General features: G+C 43.9%; 1 protein-coding gene and 1 long non-coding RNA gene across 7 annotated transcripts in view; both read right to left on the minus strand.

Moving 5' to 3' along the window:
• The window catches only part of SEPTIN7 (septin 7), a 266,068-nt gene that overhangs the window by 180,253 nt on the left and 62,221 nt on the right, over nt 1–23,594 (minus strand). The window lies entirely within an intron of this gene.
• LOC115470742 lies at nt 1,885–14,525 on the minus strand. The gene is made up of 4 exons (XR_003942234.1): nt 14,452–14,525; nt 11,839–11,844; nt 6,753–6,762; nt 1,885–1,895 (listed from the first exon to the last, which is right to left on the minus strand). It is a non-coding gene; the product is annotated as an uncharacterized LOC115470742 (long non-coding RNA).

Consider the following 23,594-nt stretch of genomic DNA (forward strand, 5'->3'; position numbering starts at 1 on the left):
CGAGCAGCGGGGGATGGGCATTTATGGCGGGAAAAACTGCCGCACCGGAGGAAGACCCGGGACACTGACCGGCCTCCGAACTGACACCCAACAAGGGCGAATCAGACATTAAGACCCCCGCATCCCCGCTAGAAGCGCACACGCGGTCCGGGGAGCGATTCTTCGCGCCCTCGCCCTCCGACGCCATAGGCCACGTGGAGATCGATCGGGGAACCCCCTGCCTGCTATAAAAAGGTAAAAATTACCTGCTTCTCGCTCCGAGCTGTAACGACCTGGTGTCCCAGTGAGTAGCTGCAATAAACGTTTAAATAAACGTCGAAATAAACGCCTTTAAGGACGTCCCAAAATTTTTTTTTTTCTTTAACGGAGCCAGCGGGAGGGGGGAGAAAAGGAGGGACCTGGCGCCACCAGGTTTGCACTTGCTCAAAAGAGCCCTCAACCCCAGGCACTCAACAAAACCTAAAAATTAGGCTTGGAGACCTAGCCAGAGCTGCTGCTGTGTGTGACCACCACCTGCTGAGATAGAGAACATACTGAGGAGTTTCCGGCAGCACATGACCACATATAGGAAGGCAAAAGATTTGCTCTCTATCTCTACCTGCTGGTAGATGGACACAACCCACCAGTCTATGGATTGATCAGCATGATGATATGGAAAGTCAGGTTCTCAGCTCAGTTTTAAAATCCTTATGACTGGAATTGCTATGGACAGAACGGGGGGATTCTTCTTCCTGGCTCCTCATACATGAAACAATGTACTGTGACAGGTTGACTCCGAGTGGGTACGTTTTGGAGACGGTAGAACCAAGCAGTGATCGTTTAATGAACAGAGGGCTCTGGAGGGGCAATAAGGAATAGTTAAACAAGAGAGTCAAGACAGATCTGTGAATGAGTAAGGGATGAGGGGAAGAGGTGATAGGAAAGAGCAGCAAAATGTCATCAGCATAAAGTTAAGCGGAGATTCTGAATGATTGTATGAGAGCAGTGAGGGGACTCAAGAGGAGATTAAAAAGAAAAGGACAGCATATAGACCCTTGGGGTACACCCCGATGTAGTTTTCTCCACTCAGATGTTATGTCAGAGCAAATGACCTGGAATGTGTGATGAGATAGAAAGGAAGCAAACCAAGAAAAAAAACTGTACCAGTGATGCCTAAGCAAGATAAATGTGAGAGTAAGAGGGAATGGTCAACCAGATCAACAGCGGAAGAGGTCTAGCGAGTCTGCTAGTACCTTTCTATGCTGGTCCAAGTGGAAAGGAAGTTTATTGATTAAGCGCTGCAATGATGGTTTCTGTACTGTAGTGAGACCTGAAACCAGACTGACGGGGACGCATGGCAAAGATTTTCTCAGAAAAGGATGCAAGATGGGTAAACACAATTTTTTTCTAGCACTTTTGACATTTAACAAAGATTTGAAACTGGGTAATAATGACAACGAATAGTAGGATCAAATGAGGGCTTTTTAAACATGGGACAAACTATTGCTTGCTTCCAGAGATCAGGGATTTGGCCTGAAGAGAGGCTGAAATTAATCAAGGACAGTAGTATGGGCAATAAATCTAACTCCGGTACCTTAAGCCAGGAAGAGGGAAAAGTATCACAAGGGCAGTAAGCAGTTTTCATGGAAGACATGATTTTTATTAGGGGAAAAAAGTTTGAATTTCAAAAGAGGACCAGGAACAATGTGGGATATAAAGTACTAGAGAGGTCTGCAACTCAGAAAAGAGGAAACTGGAGCAGCAGTGGAATACCAGAGGTATCTCCAACTGGTGCAGCTGTGAAATATCAGATGCCTACAATTCTGGAGAGAGGAGACTGGTGCAGCTGTGAAACACCAGAGAAGTCTGCGACTCAGGAGACTGCTGTAGTTGTGAAATACAGAAGATGTCCACCACTCAGGAGAAAGGAGACTGCTAAAACTGTAACCTACAGGAAAGGCGTGTAACTCCACTGAGACCGCTGTTGCTCCCACACACAGATGTCTGCAAGCCAGAACAGAAGAGACTGCAGAGGTTCTGAAATAGATAGAACTGCCAAGAAATGCCACAAGGAAACTCAAGTTGTTTGTTTTTTTAAACAAACAGAAACCAAAGCACGGAGTCTCTCCAAAAACAAGTCGGGCTCTGGTACCACTGTAATCCCCCACCGCCGGCAAAGACCAATTGAAGGAAAGAAGGAAAGCCGACAGGGACCCAGCACCAACAGTTCACCTTCAGCTCCAATAAAGCACCGCACCTCTAAATAGAGCCTCTACCTTATGGCAGGAGTTACTGCTCAACTGACTCTTAGGAAACCCCCCATGTCAGGAGCTGACAGAAATATCAGATGGGAGAATCACGCACCATCCACTGGAGACCGAATATACTGAGTGGTCTACAGCTGCACTGGGCCTCAACAGAGGCAAATCACATGGAACTATTTTCTATTTCTGTCTATATCCATTAGTAGATGAGCACAACTACCCATTCATCTGGACTGGTCTGGCAAGGACACAAAGGAATTTAATTTGCTTACTCTGGTAATGTAGAGACTAAAGAATTTTTTTGGATTACCACGACAGTCCACGTACACTGAACTCCAAAGCAAAGACAATTTAACCTGATTTTAAGAAAAGTAAGTGATGGCTGCTCATGAATAAATAACTTTGCAAAGAGTATGTCTGCTTCCAACATTTCCAGGACCACTCTTGAATGTCTTCTGCCTCAGGTAAGGCATTTGGTTGCTTGTGTCATCTCCTACTGTCACTAACCCTCTTCTCCTGCTGTCTGCTTTCCTAGCAAAATCAGGGCAGCACTGCTGAACTAGAGGTCTTTGCATACCAAGACAATATCTATTCATGATATTATTGGAGATTATGCTCTTGATCTCCTATGCCTTGATGAGACATGATTGAAGCATGGGGAAAATACCTCAATGCTTACTCCCTGATTATGCCTTCCTTTTCACCCCAAGGTCAGTTTAGAACAGGGGGCAATGTGGTGGCTGTTTTATTCTCCTCATTTTTTCTTTTAGAAGATATCACAGGATTTGTGATATATTGCAAGAATATCGGCAAAAGTCAGCATAATTGGCAGTTCTACGAGCAGGGTTATCCTAAACAGATAATTAAGAGTTCGAAAGAGCCCTCCATAAGCACCAGGAGTACTTGTTACAGGACAAGTCACCCGCTCCATGTGAAAACAGAATAATTTGTTCACTGTTATACATTACATATTCTGAACGATGTGTGGTGAATCATTAGAACATGTACTCAGAGTCCACCAATGTTTTTCAACACAACATTGTATGATTGCATATTCCAGAAACAAGAACCTGAGATATTTTATGCAAGTCAGATGTATGAACAGGTGGAGCTTCTGGTCCACAAGGTCCACCACATATGTGGTCACTATACTATTTGTGCTATTTTATTGGAAGTGGATCAAGGGGAACAGATTAAAATGGGGGAGTTACCAAATTTAAACATGTCACACCTGTATCACTAGTAATGCATTATATTTAGTGATTTGTTCTTGCCAGCTATACTACATTGATCAAACATCCCAGGCATTTAAGACATGCATGACAACATAAATACTGCATCAAAGAGGTAAGAGAGGAATCTGATACATTTTATGCACTATGGACACATGTTTGAAGATTAGCACTGTATAATCATTGACCACATTCTTCATACCATTACAAGAATAGAAATTGATCTTTTAGTGAAATACAGTTGAACCGGGGGGGGGGGGGGGGGGGGGGGGAGGAGTTAGTTCACAAATTGAAAGGACTGCATTTTATCTGTCTCAACAAACTTTATTAACACTCAAAGAAGAGAGCAGATTGCTCCTTTCACTCTTGGCATCTTTCTTCTGAAGCCGCCATCTTGTGCTGTTGTTGTTGGAATGTAATTGTATTTTACATGCATTGCCTGTCACCTATTATTTCTCTGTGATTACTCTGTGACCTCTGATGTGAATTACTTAGAGAGGTCACACAGCTATGCAACTTCCTGTGGGGGTTAGATGCAGCAGACACAGCACATGGAGCACATGGAGCTCATGATCTCTCCTAACCTGAGAGGATCTATGGTGGTGTGAGCATCCATTACCATCTAAGCACATGGAAGGAGCTGATAAGACAAATGTATAGTAATATGTATATATAAGCCTGTCTGATTATAATCTAACTACAAACTGTGAGTAAACAGATGTTTTGTTACTTCAACTTTAAAGTGACTCAGCAGTGAATTATTCAGGGGTGAATGAGAGAGAGATGAAGAAAGAAATCAACATTTCTAAAGCTGAAGCTGTGTGTACTAAAATCTGCTAATTATTTACTACAAATAATCCAACAAAAGGGTTATGGGCCCAGGGTCCAGGAATTGAAAAAGAAGAGAAATATTACCAGGCAGAAAAAAAGGCCACATTTTTCTCTTAAGTTTTAAAGGAAAGATTCAGTCTGTCTCTCTCCCCCCACACAGCAGACAGAAGGCTAAGAAAATGGCTGAGGGAAGAAATTCACCATTGTTCTATTCTCTCAAGGTGCCTAGATTAACTGAGTTTAATTATCAGAAGTGGGAACTAAGATTCATATGTCTCCTTCGAGCAAAAAGATTAAATATATGCTTAGACCAAGACAGAACAGCTGAAAATATGGCTGAATGGGACAATGCAAACTATTATGTGAAGTGCATGCTTTTGGAAGCTCTCTCAGAGAAACAAGCCATATTAGTGGAGGGAAAAGATACACCAAAGGACATTTTATATAAACTGAGAACTATGTATGCAACTACATATGCAAAGCAGCAACCAATTTGGTTGGCAGAGTGAATGAAACCAAATTAAGGGATAAAAGTAAATGTAATGATCACATTATGCATCTTATGTCTTCATTTCAAAAGCTAGAACTTTCTGGAATTCCCATGTGTGATGCATTGAAAAGAGCATTTCTTTTTACCTCACTATCAAAGAAGTTTGATGTTTTTAGGTCTGTAAATGAGGCCATTGAAGGGCAATCTTTTGAACAGGCAACATCAAAACTAAGGCAGGAATGCATAATAAATGATTCTGAGGAGATGTGTTCTCAAAGTCAGTCAGAGAGAAATGAAACAAATTTCTTGGCAAAGAACAGAGGAAGGCGGAGCTATGGGAAAACTCCACCCAAGGGCAAGCTGATTTGCTACTCATGTGGAAAGGAGGGACATGTATCTAAATGGTGTAAGGAAACACAAAACACTCCCTCTAGCTCACCTAAGCCAATGGAACTAAAGAATTTTCAAACCAGGAAATGTATGAAGGACAAAGATAAACACAAGGGTTTTCTAATGGCAGAAAAATCTTTGACTATGGTAAATAATAATTCAAATGAAAGTACTTGGATTTTGGATTCAGGGAGCACATGCCATTTAACCAATTGTAAGGATTTCTTTCAGGAAATGTGTCCAGAGGAAGGTATTCTTAAAACTGCAAACGCAGGGACTGCTAAGATCCAAGCAAAAGGTATTGGATTCTTAAAATGCAAAGTGTCTAATGAAGTTAAAGAAATTCCTGTAAGTGATGTCTTGTATATTCCCCAAGCAGTTTGCAATATGCTTAGTGTATCTACATTAGATAAGAAGGGATTTGTGATTCATTTTGAAAACAGTAAGTGCACAATCTCTAAAAATGATGAAGTGTATGCTGAAGCTTTTATGCATAATGATGTTTATAAGCTGAACATTTCAGGTGAAGCCTCACATATGGCGCAAGTAAGGAAGAATGATGGTAAATGTAGTCTGGAAATCTGGCATCGCCGCCTGGGACATCGTGATTCTAAGGTGATCCAGGATCTTTACAGTAAGCAACTGGCCACCGGCATTCATATAAGTGCAGATGCTGGTAAAATGGAGAAATGCATACACTGTGTTACTCAAAAAGGTGTGAGACCCTCATTTCCTGCATACACAGGAAATAGGAGTAATAAAGTGCTGGACTTAATACACAGTGACTTATGTGGACCGTTTAATATCCCATCATTGGGAAATAACAGATTTGTGCTAATATTCTTGGATGATTTCTCTAGATATTGTGTGGCCTATTTGCTGAAAGAGAAAAGTCAAGTCACAGACATGCTGAAGAAATACGTAGCCATGGTGAGCAATAAATTTGAAAGAAAACCAAAGGTTCTTCAGACCGACAATGGTGGTGAGTTCACTTCACAAAGCATGCGCACATTTCTAGAACAAGAAGGCATTCAGCATATCACAACAGTAGCTTATACACCAGAACAAAATTCTGTTGCAGAGAGAAAATTTAGGTCACTTGTGGAAATGACCAGATGTATGCTGTCAGATAGCAATCTCCCTAAAAGACTATGGGGGGAAGCCATTCTCACAGCAGTGTACCTACAAAACAGAATGCCAACTAAAGGCGCTGAGCGCACACCACATGAGACATGGCATGGTAGGAAGCCAAACCTGTCACACATAAGAACATTTGGAAGTACAGCATATGCTCATGTACCAAAGCAAAGAAGGCATAAGCTGGATTCCACAACAGAAAGGGGCATTTTAGTTGGCTATGCTCCAGGACACAAAGGATATAGAATTTTGAATCTGAAAACTGGCATTGTTGGCATAAGACATGTTACATATTTTGATGAAAACAAAAGGGTTGATAAAGGCTGGATTATCCCAGATGAGCCTTATCATCCAGAATATGAAACTAGAACCATAATAGACATGCCAGTGTATATAAATGCCATACCAAGGCAGATGTCTGAAAGCAACTCATCTGTATCTAACGAGGAACAGGCAGAGGAAACAGACACAGAAAGGATCATTGAAGAAGACAGTACAGTTGGAGAAGGGGAATCAATTGGAGAAGGACTCTCAGATTTAGAGGATGCGGAAAGGTCAGACCAACCTGTAGTCAGACGCTCATCCAGGGAAAACAAAGGTGTTCCACCCCCAAGACTGTCTTACCTAACAAAGTCAGCAGAAGCTCAAGAGCCCTTAACATGGGATGAGATTGAGAAAATGTCAGCAGAAGAAGCTGCTGAATGGCATAAAGCTGCACAAGAAGAAATTGATGCATTGGATAAAAATAATACTTGGATTCTTACAAAACTACCTCCTGGCAAGAAAGCTATAGGATGCAAATGGGTATTCAAGTTAAAAAGGAATGCACAAGGAAAAGTGGAAAGGTATAAAGCCAGATTAGTCGCAAAGGGATATCCTCAAAAATATGGAGAAGATTTTGATGAAGTGTTTGCACCTGTAGTGAAACACACGACAATCAGAACACTTCTGAGCATTGCAGTCTCAAAAGGCATGCAAGTCAACCACATTGATGTGAAAACAGCGTTTCTTCACGGAGATATAACTGAAGACTTGTACATGGAACAGCCAACAGGTTTCATAAATACAAAACAAAGACAGCTAGTGTGTAAATTAAACAAAGGTCTTTATGGATTAAAGCAAAGTGCAAAATGTTGGAATGAAAAATTGCATGAAATATTGACAAATTTAGGATTTAAGCAAGGTGAAGCAGATAAATGTTTGTACACTAGGTGCACAAATGGACAATATGCATACATTTTAGCTTTTGTTGATGATCTGCTCATTGCAAGCAAAAGTGAGCAAGAGTACAAGGACATTGTAAAATATTTAAACCTCAATGTTGAGATAAAAGAACTTGGTAATGTGTCATACTATCTTGGTATAGAAATTGAGAAACAAAATGATGGTTCTTATCTTCTAAGCCAGAAGCAGAAAATAAATGAGCTTATTGAAAGTTTAGGTATGCAAGATGCTCAAGTTGTAAGCACTCCCATGATCACTGATTTTCTGAAGGATGAAACAGTAAGAGAACCTTTACCAGATAACATCCAATATAGATCAGCCATAGGTAAGCTTTTATATCTAGCTACCACGTACAGGGCTGATATAGCAAATGCAGTAGGAATTTTGAGCAGAAGGGTCAGCTCACCTACCAAATCAGATTGGACTGCAGTTAAAAGGATGGTAAGGTATTTAAAGGGTACCATTGATTGTAAATTAAAGATTTCAGCCAATAGTAATCCAAAACTAATATGTTACTGTGATTCAGATTGGGCAGGGGATCATTCTGATTATACAGTGGGGGAAATAAGTATTTGATCCCTTGCTGATTTTGTAAGTTTGCCCACTGACAAAGACATGAGCAGCCCATAATTGAAGGGTAGGTTATTGGTAACAGTGAGAGATAGCACATCACAAATTAAATCCGGAAAATCACATTGTGGAAAGTATATGAATTTATTTGCATTCTGCAGAGGGAAATAAGTATTTGATCCCCCACCAACCAGTAAGAGATCTGGCCCCTACAGACCAGGTAGATGCTCCAAATCAACTCGTTACCTGCATGACAGACAGCTGTCGGCAATGGTCACCTGTATGAAAGACACCTGTCCACAGACTCAGTGAATCAGTCAGACTCTAACCTCTACAAAATGGCCAAGAGCAAGGAGCTGTCTAAGGATGTCAGGGACAAGATCATACACCTGCACAAGGCTGGAATGGGCTACAAAACCATCAGTAAGACGCTGGGCGAGAAGGAGACAACTGTTGGTGCCATAGTAAGAAAATGGAAGAAGTACAAAATGACTGTCAATCGACAAAGATCTGGGGCTCCACGCAAAATCTCACCTCGTGGGGTATCCTTGATCATGAGGAAGGTTAGAAATCAGCCTACAACTACAAGGGGGGAAGTTGTCAATGATCTCAAGGCAGCTGGGACCACTGTCACCACGAAAACCATTGGTAACACATTACGACATAACGGATTGCAATCCTGCAGTGCCCGCAAGGTCCCCCTGCTCCGGAAGGCACATGTGACGGCCCGTCTGAAGTTTGCCAGTGAACACCTGGATGATGCCGAGAGTGATTGGGAGAAGGTGCTGTGGTCAGATGAGACAAAAATTGAGCTCTTTGGCATGAACTCAACTCGCCGTGTTTGGAGGAAGAGAAATGCTGCCTATGACCCAAAGAACACCGTCCCCACTGTCAAGCATGGAGGTGGAAATGTTATGTTTTGGGGGTGTTTCTCTGCTAAGGGCACAGGACTACTTCACCGCATCAATGGGAGAATGGATGGGGCCATGTACCGTACAATTCTGAGTGACAACCTCCTTCCCTCCGCCAGGGCCTTAAAAATGGGTCATGGCTGGGTCTTCCAGCACGACAATGACCCAAAACATACAGCCAAGGCAACAAAGGAGTGGCTCAGGAAGAAGCACATTAGGGTCATGGAGTGGCCTAGCCAGTCACCAGACCTTAATCCCATTGAAAACTTATGGAGGGAGCTGAAGCTGCGAGTTGCCAAGCGACAGCCCAGAACTCTTAATGATTTAGAGATGATCTGCAAAGAGGAGTGGACCAAAATTCCTCCTGACATGTGTGCAAACCTCATCATCAACTACAGAAGACGTCTGACCGCTGTGCTTGCCAACAAGGGTTTTGCCACCAAGTATTAGGTCTTGTTTGCCAGAGGGATTAAATACTTATTTCCCTCTGCAGAATGCAAATAAATTCATATACTTTCCACAATGTGATTTTCCGGATTTAATTTGTGATGTGCTATCTCTCACTGTTACCAATAACCTACCCTTCAATTATGGGCTGCTCATGTCTTTGTCAGTGGGCAAACTTACAAAATCAGCAAGGGATCAAATACTTATTTCCCCCACTGTAAATCCACAAGTGGATATGTGTTTATGTATGGAAATGTACAAATTTCATGGGCCAGTCATAAACAAAGTATTGTGAGTCTGTCTTCTACAGAAGCTGAATATGTGGCCGTATCGGAAGCGTGCAGAGAACTGATGTGGATTGAAAAACTTATGCTGGATTTCGGAATAGCTGAAAAGAGACCAATCCAGATAATGGAAGATAATCAGAGCTGCATCCGACTGTCACAGAATGACAAGGTTCAGTCACGCACCAAGCACATCGCAACGAAATACCACAACGTGCGAGAGTTGGCGAAAGAAGGGGTCATCAGTCTACACTATTGTCACACCAGTGAGATGACAGCTGACATCATGACCAAACCGTTACCCAGAGAACATTTTGTGAATCTGCGTATAAAGCTTGGACTTTGTATGAATAAATAATTGCATGACAGTTATGCATGAGAAGGGGTTTGTTGGAATGTAATTGTATTTTACATGCATTGCCTGTCACCTATTATTTCTCTGTGATTACTCTGTGACCTCTGATGTGAATTACTTAGAGAGGTCACACAGCTATGCAACTTCCTGTGGGGGTTAGATGCAGCAGACACAGCACATGGAGCACATGGAGCTCATGATCTCTCCTAACCTGAGAGGATCTATGGTGGTGTGAGCATCCATTACCATCTAAGCACATGGAAGGAGCTGATAAGACAAATGTATAGTAATATGTATATATAAGCCTGTCTGATTATAATCTAACTACAAACTGTGAGTAAACAGATGTTTTGTTACTTCAACTTTAAAGTGACTCAGCAGTGAATTATTCAGGGGTGAATGAGAGAGAGATGAAGAAAGAAATCAACATTTCTAAAGCTGAAGCTGTGTGTACTAAAATCTGCTAATTATTTACTACAAATAATCCAACAGTTGTCTTATTGGATATTTTGGCAAGCCCCTGTTGCAGCCATGCAAAACAAGGAGCCCTTGCTGGAAGTTTCTTCCGTTTGCACCCAAGTGTTTTGTTTTCTTTGAGACATATTTTGGTGAATAAGTTTTATGTATTAATTTTTGAAGGTGAATTGATTGTTTTACATATCCTGTTTGATTGTTGATCTTGAAGTGGAGAAATAGTTTATGTGGCATTTTATGTCATGATATGGCTTTCTCCATACTACTACTAAGTTTTGACAATTATATATAAAAAGTAGGTCTTCATGACTGTTTTGGGTTCTAGAAAACAGCTCTATTTGTGTTACAAAAATGAAGAATTAGATCGCTGAGAAAGTGCTTACCTTTTTTCTGGTTCAATATTGTATTGTTGGAGTTAGCTATCTCCTCCTTTATTGATCAAACTGGTAGTGTATTTTGTCTACAGTTAATTGTTTTCACTGCCATTCCATTATTGTTTTGATTCCAAATATTCCAATATTGACTGGATAAATCTCTCATACTGTCACCCCCTCCATCTGTCATATCCTCAACCTCTCTCTCTCCACTGCAACTGTCCCTGACACCTTCAAGCATGCCGTAGTCACACCTCTCCTCAAAAAGCCATCACTTGACCCTACCTGTCCCTCCAACTACCGCCCCCATCTCCCTCCTACCCTTCCTCTCCAAAATACTTGAGCGCCGTTCACAGCCGCTGCTTTGATTTTCTTTCCTCTCATGCCATCCTTGATCCACTTCAATCCGGTTTTTGCCCTCTTTACTCGACAGAAACAGCACTAGTTTGTAATGACCTGTTCCTTGCCAAATCCAGAGGCCACTACTCCATCCTCATCCTCCTCGATCTATCCGCCGCTTTTGACACTGTCAATCATGACTTACTTCTTGCCACACTGTCCTCATTTGGGTTCCAGGGCTCTGTCCTCTCCTGGTTCTCCTCCTATCTCTCCCACCGCACCTTCAAAGTTCACTCTCATGGATCTTCCTCCACCCCCATCCCCTTATCTGTTGGTGTTCCCCAGGGATCTGTCCTTGGCCCCCTTCTCTTCTCAATCTACACCTCTTCCCTGGGCTCCCTGATCTCATCTCATGGTTTCCAGTATCATCTCTATGCTGATGACACCCAGCTGTATCTCTCCACACCAGACATCACCGCAGAGACCCAGGCAAAGGTATCAGCCTGCTTATCCGACATTGCTGCCTGGATGTCCAACCACCACCTGAAACTGAACATGTCAAAGACTGAGCTCATCGTCTTTCCACCAAAACCCACTTCTCCTCTTCCTCCACTTTCTATCTCAGTTGATAACACCCTTATCCTCCCCGTCTCATCTGCCCGCAACCGCAGAGTCATCTTTGACTCCTTCCTCTCCTTCTCTGCGCATATCCAGCAGATAGCCAAGACCTGTCGCTTCTTCCTCTTTAACATCAGCAAAATTCGCCCTTTCCTTTCTGAACACACCACCCGAACTCTCGTCCACGCTCTCATTACCTCTCGCCTGGACTACTGCAACTTACTCCTCACTGGCCTCCCACTTAGCCATCTATTCCCCCTTCAATCTGTTCAGAACTCTGCTGCACGTCTCATATTCCACCAGAACCGATATACTCATATCACCCCTCTCCTCAGGTCACTTCACTGGCTTCCAATCAGATACCGCATTCAATTCAAGCTTCTCCTTCTTACCTTCAAAATGCACTCAATCTGCTGCCCCTCACTACCTTCTACCCTCATCTCCCCTTACGTTCCCGCCCGTAACCTCCGTTCACAGGACAAATCCCTCCTCTCAGTACCCTTCTCCACCACCTCCAACTCCAGGCTCCGCTCATTCTGCCTCGCCTCACCCTATGCTTGGAACAACCTTCCTGAGCCCTTACGCCAAGCCCCCTCCCTGCCCATCTTCAAGTCTTTGCTTAAAACCCACCTCTTCAATGCTGCGTTCGGCACCTAACCCTTACTGTTCAGTAAATCCAGACTGCCCCAATCGGACTGACCGTTCACTTGTCTATTAGATTGTAAGCTCTTTGAGCAGGGACTGTCCTTCTTTGTTAAATTGTACAGCGCTGCGTAACCCTAGTAGCGCTTTAGAAATGTTAAGTAGTAGTAGTAGTAAATGTCTCAGGAAATGCTAGAGAGGTAATGTTTCTAGATTAAATAAATGATTAGCTGGTTCAGGAACCAACAAGGAAAGCTATTTTAGATCTAGTGGAATACAGGATTTAGTGCAAAAGATAATGGTGTTGAGGGTCCCTTGGGTAATAACATGATCAAACTTGAGATAACAACTGAAGACACTAAGGAAATCTACTGTGGATATTTAACTTTCTAAATGGCAACTATAATAAAAGGAGGAAAACTGTTACAAAAGAGAAAAAAAAGCTAAAAGAAGCAGTTGCAAAAGGTTAGCAGTTGAAAATTAGGCAGGATGTTCAAAAATACCATCTAGGTAACCCAGATGTATTTCATGTATTAAAAAGGTGGAAAGAAGGCCAAACAGGCAGCATGGCTATCAGAGCCAAAAGATCCTTTCAAAAAATAGATCCAAATAAAGAAAATCAGGAAGCTGCAGAAGCACTAGCAACTTAGATGCAACACCCTGATAAAAGCTAAAAGAGAAATTTAAAATAAGCTTGCTTTAGAGACAAAATCTCATAGTAAAGTCTTTTTTTCAGATATATTAGAAGCAGAAGGCCTGTGAAGGAGTCAGTTGGACCATTATATCAACAAGGAGTAAAAGGATATTTAATGTATTGCCTTACAAGTGAAGTTCATTGCTCTCATGATATGCACAAATCTACCCTTAAGGATGCAGGCAAATAAAACAATCCACACCTAAAATATTCACCAATCTACTTTCAAAACTCTCAGATTTGTGCTGTTATCATGGGTAAATCAAACAGTAATCAGAACAGTATGAAACCCCCCCCTCCCCCCACAAATCATAATCCAACTGACATTCTGGAGCTACTAAAGTTACAGGACTGGGATGACATAATTCTTCTGGAGTACCCAGTCTCATACTGGTCATGGAGGGAACACAGAGCAGACAGTTCATGGCCACTGACGAACCAAGGCATACAGACCCATAGCCCCATGCTCCCTGTGACAACTGAAGAAACAGGGTATCATGGAATTCACTCGAGGGCCCCTAGATCTAGGATCAGATGGCAGCCCTAGTGTACTGTAATAAGATCAACGGCTATCTGATACCTCCCGCTCTGTCTGCTGAAGAAATCTGAAGATTCCAAGTTCCAGCAATGTGTACCACTGACAGGTATTGTCAAGTGCTTCAATGCCCAATGGAAGAGGAGAAGTGCCTCCATGGACAGCAGCACATTCTAAGTTTCTCTCTACTTCACTGCTGTGCAACTTAAGACTCACTGCTCTCCCTTGAAGCAAACTGACAAAAGAGAGCATTGCAGCAGCTCTCAGCTCCAGACACTTAATCAACCATGTTGCTTGGGCTGATGTCCATTTGCCTTAAACCACCAAGTTCTGGCAATGAGCAACCCATCTGGCATTCACATTTGGATCTGGCCAAGAACAGGTCCTTGGAGACTTTAGCAAGGGCTGTTTCAGTCCCTTGGCCCAGTGCATGAGCCCCACTGCAGAAGGAGGAAGGGTGCGGGACACACAAGATTGCGGCGCTAACGCAGGATGGGCAAGAGAGTAGCGGCAGCAACAGCAGCCCAGCTTTGGACAGCCACACCAGGGGTTGTTCCAGCTCTGAGGCACCTGCTGAAAGTGGTGGTGGCGGCAGCAGCAACAGCAGTAGTAGCAACGGTGGGACCAGCTGCAGGGCCAGTAGGGGGTCTGGACTCGGTACCACCACCATAATAACCAAGCTTAGGGCGCGGCGGCGGAAGCCCCTCAACAGCAACCGCACTCCCTGGGCTCAAGGACCAGATCCATGGGGGAAGGTGCGAGCGGCCTCGGCGGGGGCCCTCAGGGGCCAGGGCTCACTCCCTGAATCAGTCTTCCTTCAGCATCCCGACAAGCATTGTTGGCACGCTCAGCTCGCAGGACTCTGGCAGCAGCACACCCGAGTTAAACAGGGAGCGGGCCAGCGCCGGGACCCCACAACTTCTCATTGGCTCACTGCCCTCGCATCTCTTTGGAAGTACGTCATGCCTTGTGGCATTCACAGTAACTACTAACCAATTCAGAGCCGAGAAAGCCATTGAGGCAGTAGCCACAATGTTATGCTTGGATTTCATTTGCTTGGTGCAAGAAGGTGGCATTTGAGAAATTGGAGACCACTGACAAATAAAGTACTGAAGAGGTCTCATGAGCTTTCGCCCAAGGAAGTACCTCTAAAGGTTGTTGCCATTGACTCCAGTACTTGTGTGTAGTCCCAAGCCCAAGGAGTCTGTTATAACAAATGATCATCTGTGACTGGAGCTTCAGAATCTTGTGCTCTGGGAGAGCGCCTTTCCTTTCTGGGTGTCAAATAGAAGCCCTAAATATTCCTGTGACTGAGAAGGGTTAACTTGCTGTTGTTGAAACTGATCACCAAGCCTAGGGACTGCATCAGCTGCAATAACTTGGAGGGGGGAGGGACGGGACTCTGATCCCTTCCTGATGAAGGCAGGCTGCAACAACTATCATGACCTTTGAAAAGATCCTGGAGATGTGGCAAGTTCAAGAGGCATAGCCTAGAACTGAAAATACACACCTAGAACTGCAAACCTTAAAAATTTCCAATAAGTCGGCCAAATTGAAATATGAAAGACAGCTGAGATCTACAGCAGCGAGAATTTCGCCAACAAAAACTGAAGCTATCACCCACAAGGCGTGATTCACTCCCTTGAGGTCCAACATAGAAAATTCCTTTGGATTTTTCTTGAGCAACAAAGTAGACAATACTTTCCCACACTTCACTCACTCTCAAGAGCAGGAACCATGGCTCCTAGATCCAGGAGGTTCAATAATGAGGATTTTAACTGCTTTTTAACAAGAGCTCCACAAGGAGACTCCAAAAAGAAATATGCCAGGGGGTGGGAAAACTCTAGTTTGAATCCATTCCCAATTACATCTAAAACCTACTGGTCAGATGTTATCCAAGTCCAGGCCTTGATAACATTGAATAGACACCCTCCTACTGGCAACCTCAAGGAACAGACCCAGACCCCCCATCATTGGGCAGAGTGAGAGGTTTACAGTTCAGCCCTTTGGCTTTCCCCTTTTGTCACCCTGAAGATAGGACCATCTCAACTGTTAACAAATGCTGCACGGAGTCATAATGGCCTGCTTTATGTTCTGCATCTCAAAAACTAAAACACTTAATGAAGAAGGTGACAAAGCTTTAGGTTTAATTTTCTGAAAGCCTTTGAGGCCAAACCGCACCTAAATCTAACTTACTGAGATCTTCACTAAACAATAACTTGCCTCTAAATGGGAACTTGTTGAAATGAGACTTATTTCATTTATAGCAAACCTATTAGGCAGGTTACAGTATACCTTTATAAAAATTGAAACAAAAGTTTCACCCATAAATCACACAACCCAATGCACAGAGTCAAACATGTTAATATGCTAAAGTTCCACTCTCAGCCTACACCAAAATAAATCTGCATAAACATATGCTTAGACACAGAGTCTGCAGCCACAAAAGATGCCTTGCCAACACTGCAAGAGCCATCCCTTGCACCTGAATCCATATTGAATCAGCCACACAGACCAAATCCAGTTCAAGATGAGCTATTATCTGAATCATGAGATGCAAGATCCTGATAAAGCCCATTAGACTGCTGAACCCAGCGAAGACAGGCACTGGCCATGTAAGCACTACAGAGGCTTGGAGATGCATCTACCTTGGGACCTTGAAATCTTTTAATTGCTGTACCTCTCAACCTTAATTGTAGTCTTCTTAGTGACAGCCATCGTTCCCAGAATTTCTCTGAATCCCAGAGTTTATGTCTCCCTTGTACCATGCAAGTTGAATTGCTGCTGCAAACTGAAGAAATGAGACTGTACCTCTGGCTGTGAAAACACTGAGAACAGCACAAAGTGCACTGACCTAAGTATTGTAATAAACACCATATTAGCAGCAGTGCTCCACTCCTTCCGCAAGAGCTGCCATGTTGGGCTAACTCAAAAGAAAGCAACTGCTGCCAGTAAACCGATAACTACTACTACTACTATTTAGCATTTCTATAGCGCTACAAGGCATACGCAGCACTGCACAAACATAGAAGAAAGACAGTCCCTGCTCAAAGAGCTTACAATCTAATAGACAAAAAATAAATAAAGTAAGCAAATCAAATCAATTAATGTGAACGGGAAGGAAGAGAGGAGGGTAGGTGGAGGCGAGTGGTTACAAGTGGTTACGAGTCAAAAGCAATGTTAAAGAGGTGGGCTTTCAGTCTAGATTTAAAGGTGGCCAAGGATGGGGCAAGACGTAGGGGCTCAGGAAGTTTATTCCAGGCGTAGGGTGCAGCGAAACAAAATGAAAACCGAAGCACAAAGCTAGTTTTATTTACAACATTTGTATCCTACATTTTCCCACCTATTTGCAGGCTCAATGTGGCTTACATATTTCCGTAATGGTGATTACCAGTTCCGGAAAAAAAAGAAATACATAGTTAAGGTAGAGGAGACAGAATGGCATAAGTATTCAGGAAGGAAAGTTCATCTTAAAATAAAAATCGGTATAACTTAGTATGAAACAATCATGAATATTAAACTTCAAAATTAGTATGAGCGATAGGAGATAAAGAATTAGATATTGTGAAAGTCCAGTGTACATCCTGTTAATTGACAATTACAGTGTGTTAATAAGGTAAGCTTTCTTGAATAAATTGGTCTTCATACAGAAATTAATTATGTCATGGGTTGTTTTTATGGTTTTTGGTAGTTCATTCCAAATTTGCATGGCTGTGTAGGAGAAACTAGATGCATTTGCAGTTGGGATAATGTAGATTCAGGAACGTACGAGATTAACTACTAGAGTTCCTGGTTGGTAGGTCTATGAGGCCTGACATATATCCCGGAGCTTCACCATGTATGACCTTATGAACCAGGGTACAAACCTTGAATTAAGTTAAGTACTGCTCTCAGTAATGCAGACTTGCAGCTACAGTGAGGCAATTTCTATCCTGCTCTGAGAATGACAAAAAAAGGGATTATGCAGGCAGAACAAAAGTGCTTACCACTGAAGCCTTGCCTGTCAGACCTCACAAACCTCTTTGCTTTACCATTTTTTAAATAAAATTCTTAGATTCTTGGAAATTGCCAGGGAAGGAAACAGTGCCGCTGAGAGAGGGGGACAGGGGGGCCCGGCGCCGCATGTCCCTTGCATGCAGCATTCTTTTCTTCATCCGTCGCCGGCAGCGCTGCCATTCATTCTCACAGGCAGCTCCGCTCCCCTCTGCCGCGTCTATCCGGCCCTCACTGATGCACTTCCTGTTTACGTAACATAGGACCAGATGGACGTGGCAGAGGGGAGCGGAGCTGCCTTTGAGAATGAATGGCAGCTCTGCCGGCGACGGATGAAGAAAAGTAAAACGGTTAAACGCGCGCGCGAGCGAGGAGGGCAGGGAGAATCTCTGGACAATGGATGGGAGGGCAGGGGGTGAGGAGATCGCTGGACATGGAGAGGAGGAAAGGGCAGGGGGGATAGAGAAGAGATCGCTGGACATGGAGGAGGGGAGGGGAGAGAAGAGGAGGGGGAGGGGGAGAGAGGAGAGGAGAGAAGGGGAGGGGGGAGAGGAGAGAAGGGGAGGGCAGGGGGGAGAGAGAAGAGATCGCTGGGCAGGAGGAGAGGGCAGGGCAAGGGGGAGAGAACTAAGAGATCGCTGGCTAGAAGAGGAGGGGAGGGGGCGAAGAGATCGATGGACAGGAGAGGAGGGGAGGGGGCAAAGAGATCAATGGACAGGAGAGGAGGGGAGGGCAGAGGAGAGAGAATTGCTGAACATGGATGGATGAATGGAGGGGGAAGGGGAGAGGAAATTTACTGGATATGGGTGGATGGAGGAGAGGCCATGGGAGAATGGAGAGTTGCTGGACATGGATGGATGGAGGGGAGGGAAGTCAGGAAGGAGATGCACATGCACATAGATGGAGTGGAGGGCAGTTAAAGGAGAAATGTTGGACAAGGATGGAAGGAAGGAGATGCACATGAATGGAGGGGAAGGAAGAGAGGAGAAATGCTGGACATGGATGAAGGGGAGGGAAGACAGAGGAAGTAGATGCACATGGATGGAGGGGAGGGGAGTGAAGAAATGCTGGATATGGATGGAGGAAAAATTGCTGAATTTAAGGGCTGGATCGGAACACTGAGGGCAGATGCTGAAACCGGAGGAAGGATAAGGACAGGGCTACAGATGCTAGACAGGACACATAAGGTCACAGGAGGATGGTGGACATGGTGAGAGAAAAAAATATCAAATGGAAAGAAGACACTGCATAAAACAGAAGACACTGGGACCAAAGCGAATAGAAAAACTAAATGATCAGACAACAAAGGTAGAAAAAAATATTTTATTCAGAATTTATTAATTGGAATGTGTCAGCTTTTGGAAATGTGCATCTGTGATATTTTTCATGTAAGTTTCCATTGTTCTAGTATTGCAGCATGGTGAGTGACTTCTTGAGGTAACTTTCCAGTTCAGTATTTTGCCTTCATATTTTTTTTTTTATTTCTAGTTCCTTGCGTCATATTTGTTGTCATGTGTTTTTCATGTGTGATCAAGGTGCAGTATTCTGCTAGCGTGTAGTATTTGCAGCCCTTTCTTCGTTTTGTTTCACTAGGTTGTGTACTGGTGTTTTAGATCCCGGTGTAATTATAGCACTGCCTTTCCACGCATAAGGTTGTAGCTCATCCTGTCCTTGGAATTAGTGCTGTTATGGTTTGGTAAGGTTATGAGTGGGTTTTTGCACAAGTTTGTGTATAGTGTTTTGCAGTGGAGAGATTGTGTTTTGGCCTTACTGAGGTGGCACCAAAACATCAGAAAAGGTGTAGAACCTAAATCGACACTACCTCTTGAAGGATCTACATATAGTGCAGGGGTCCGGCCCGGTGGCGGACAGAGGAGAGTGGCGGCCACCTCGGGGGGGGGGGGGGGGGGGGGCCAGGGGCGGCCTTGTCCTAGGCCCGGCCCAGTCACTCGGCGGCCCTGGAAGGAAGGATGGCGGGGGGGGGGGGGGGGGGGGGGGGGAGGAAGGGACCCAGATTCTGGGTAACCTCCTGAAGGAGCCAAAGCTGGCTCAAAATTTCCTCCACCTGCTCTATTGGAAGCCAACTGGCCCAGGACTGGGCCTCAGTAAACAAGCCCAGGAGCTGCAAAGAACACCGTACTCTATCTGTTGGAAATAGAGAATATAGAATTATGTATTATGCACTATAGGGGTATTGTGCAGCTCCAGTACATCAGTATTTCTCTCTCTCCACCTGCTGATCAATGGGCACTACCCATTCGAAGGAATTTTTTTTTTTTAAGATCAATGATTAATAATTCAGTCGCTAGTATACTGTGATAGTGTACAAAGCTGTGAAAGTTCTGAGGTCTAGGTTGATGCACAAAACTATTCCATTTAGAAACATCACCCCCAGGAGTTTGTAGAAATGTTACACGTTTTGAATCAGTTGAATCCTCTTTGCACCTGACAAAACAATAGCTGGAAATGTGAAAATAGTGATAGTGTTTGACTAAAGAATTTGACAATTTGACTTAATGTTTTTTCTTCCACAAAGTTGACATCTGTGCAAGCCTGGGGATCCTGAAGACAGCAAGGCCTCTATAACACTATAGTAGTGAAGCAATTTCAAAACTATTCCATAAGTGGCATCCTGAGAAAGGAATGTTTATGCTATAGCCTACCTAAAGCCAGATCCAATCAGAACCGTCACGGGTGAAAAAGCTTTATGAATCCCTATAAAAGCTTTATGAATCTTTTCTGCCCTTTGGAACGTCACCCGTAAGCTGAGACTCGCAAGGACAGTACCTAGGACCCTCTGTTAGCTGCTGCCTCATATTCCAGAGTTCCTGACAGCCATAATTCATATTCACATCCCTTTATAAGTTATCTATATGTTATGCATAATTGATCTCTGCTAGTCAGGGTCAACGTTTTCACAATTTCAGACTATGAGAGCTCTGCAGTTACATAAATACGTAAGTATTGTCATATTGGGACAGACCAAAGGTCCACCAAGCCCAGCATCCTGTTTCTAACAGTGGTCAATCCAGGACACATGTACTTGGCAAGATCCCAAAAAAGTACAATATATCTTATGCTGCTTATCCTAGAAATAAGTAGTGAATTTTCCCCAAGTCCGTTTTAATAATGGTCTATGGACTTTTCCTTTAGGAAGCCATCCAAACATTTTTTAAACTCTGTTAACTGCTTTTACTACTTTCTTTGGCAATGAATTCAAGAGTTTAATTAAACATTGAGTGTAGCTTCATCACATATCCCATAGTCCTAGTATTTTTGGAAAGAGTAAACAAATGATTCACATCTACCCGTTCCACTCCACTCATTTTATAGACTTCTATCTTGTCTCCCCACAGCCGTCTTTTTTCCAAGCTGAAGAGCCCTATTCAGCCTTTCCTCATAGGGAAATCTTCCCATCCCCTTTATCATTTTCATCGCCCTTCTCTGCACCTTTTCTAATTCCACTATACCTTTTTAGAGATGCGGCAACCAGAACTGAACACAATATTCGAGGTGTGGCCACACCATGGAGCGATAAGGCAGTATAACATCCTCATTTTTGTTTTCCATTCCTTTTCTAATACCTAACATTCTATTTGCTTTCTTAGCTGCCGCACACTGAGCAGAAAATTTCAATGTATCAATGACGACCTCTAGATCCATTTCCAGGTTGGTGACCAACGTGGAACCTTGATTATGTAGCTATAATTCAGGTTCCTCTTTCCCACATGCATCACTTTGCACTTGCTCACGTTAAACGTCATCTACCATTTAGATGTCCAGTCTCGTAAGGGGCGGCAGCAGCAGCATGGGGGGGGGGGGGGGGGGGGGGCGGCGCTAGAAAGTGCCTGACGGCCCAGAGTACTCTCAATCCGTCCCTGCTCCTCTGGCGGTGCCTCTTCCTCTTGACTTCATTACAAGACATGAAATGGTGACCTACATAGGAGCAGGATGCTTCTTAAGTAACCTTGGAAAACACTTGAGCCATCAAGAGGGCTGTTCTATTTTTACCTACCTGCTGGAGTTACAGGAATTTGTTAGGGTTTATTGCAGAGCATTTTTGTCTACATTTTCCAAAGCCTATCTGGGTTAGTAATTTGGTAGAATGACAATGGGTGAGTTAAATTTTTGTTGTCTATTTTTAGAACTCTTGCATTCAACCCTGCGATTCTGCTCTCTCCCCTGCCCCCCCTTCAGTCCCCAGCATTTCTGCTGTCTCCCCCTGCTGCCACCCAGCGTTCCTGCCCTCCCCAGTCACCCAGCATTTGTTCTCTTCCCTGCCCCCACTACAGCCATCCATCGATTCTGCTGTTTCCCTTACCCCCCTTCAGCCACCCTGCGATTCTCCTGTATCCCCTGCCCCCCCTTGAGCCATGGAGCGATTCTCCTCTCTCCACTGCCGCCCTCCATCCTTCCAGGGATTCTGCTCTCCCCCCTGCCCCCCTTCCAGCCACCCAGTGAATCTGTTCCCTCTTCACTGGCCTTCCTGCAGCGACCCAGCGATTCTGCTCTCTCTCCTGCCCCCCCCCCCCCCAGTCACCCAGCGAATCTGTTCTCTTCCCTGCCCCCCCCTACAGCCACCCATCGATTCTGCTGTTTCCCTTGCCCCCCTCTTCAGTCACCCAACGATTCTGGTCTGTCCCCTGGCCCCCTCCCCCAGCGATTCTGTCCTCCCCTGCCCCCACCAAGCGAATCTGCTCTCTTCCCTGCCCCCCTTGCAGCCACCCAGCGATTGTGCTGTGCCCCTGCCCCCCCATCTTTCTCCTTTGCATCCACCAAGCGATTGTGCTCTCTCCCCTGCCCCCCCTTCAGCCACCTATCGGTTTTCCTCATCTCTCTTCTCTCTATTTAAAATGCACCTCCAGCATTCTTTTGAAACCTCCAAAATTTCCAACGTTTGTGCATTGGTGTAGATCGATGTCTGGCCCGCCCTCGCGTCAAACGTGATGATGTTGAGGGCGTAGCGATGCGATTGGTTGAGTGCCATTGCTCCACCCTTGACATCATCACATTTGACGCGAGGGTGGGGCAAACACTCGTGGGCAAATTTTGATCTACACCACCATGGATTTAGAACGTTGGGACTTGTGGAGGCTTCATTAGAACGTTGGAGGTGCATTTTATATAGAGAGATTAATCTAGAGAACGTTACAGTATGCCCAAGTCTTACCTCCAGCAAAAGACCAGGGCAGGATTAAAGCACAAGCAAACTAGGCATATGACCAAGACCCAAATATTTAAGAAGAGTCCTTTCAATGGGCTAATTCTATGGCTCCTAACACCAAATTTTGTCACGGTATGTCAGTTGCTCGCAAAAGAAAAAGAACCGGGGATATGGGGGGGGGGGGGAAGGACCAGAGTTGCTCATAGAGATCCGAACTTCTCTATCCCTTGTGCATTGTTTTCTCATTAACAAGAGAAGCAAGTAGCACGTCTTACCTGGTGCTACCTCTTTCTTAATTTTCTTTTGCAGTGAGCTACATAGCCTATAATTGTCTAAGTTTTAAAATGCATTTTGTATTATAATGAGGGGACCAATGTGCTCATTAGCCTAGGGTCCAAAGAGTTAAATCCTGCCCTAGAATAGACTATGAACTATTAACAACGAAGGGAAAATATTTAGAAAACTAGGATACCAACATTAGAAGTCTGTACAAAAGTTTTTCTTTGTAACTTTTTTTGGTCTTATATTGGTTTTTTTTTTTGTTTTGTGGTTTATGTTTTCAGATTTTTTTCTGAGGGGTGGGAGGGGCTTTTACCCAGGATGCTTATGCTTCATCTTTTTTGAACTTTACTGCTTTTACATTTTTT

This window comes from Microcaecilia unicolor, chromosome 1 (assembly GCF_901765095.1).
Source record: "Microcaecilia unicolor chromosome 1, aMicUni1.1, whole genome shotgun sequence".
NCBI lineage: Eukaryota > Metazoa > Chordata > Amphibia > Gymnophiona > Siphonopidae > Microcaecilia > Microcaecilia unicolor.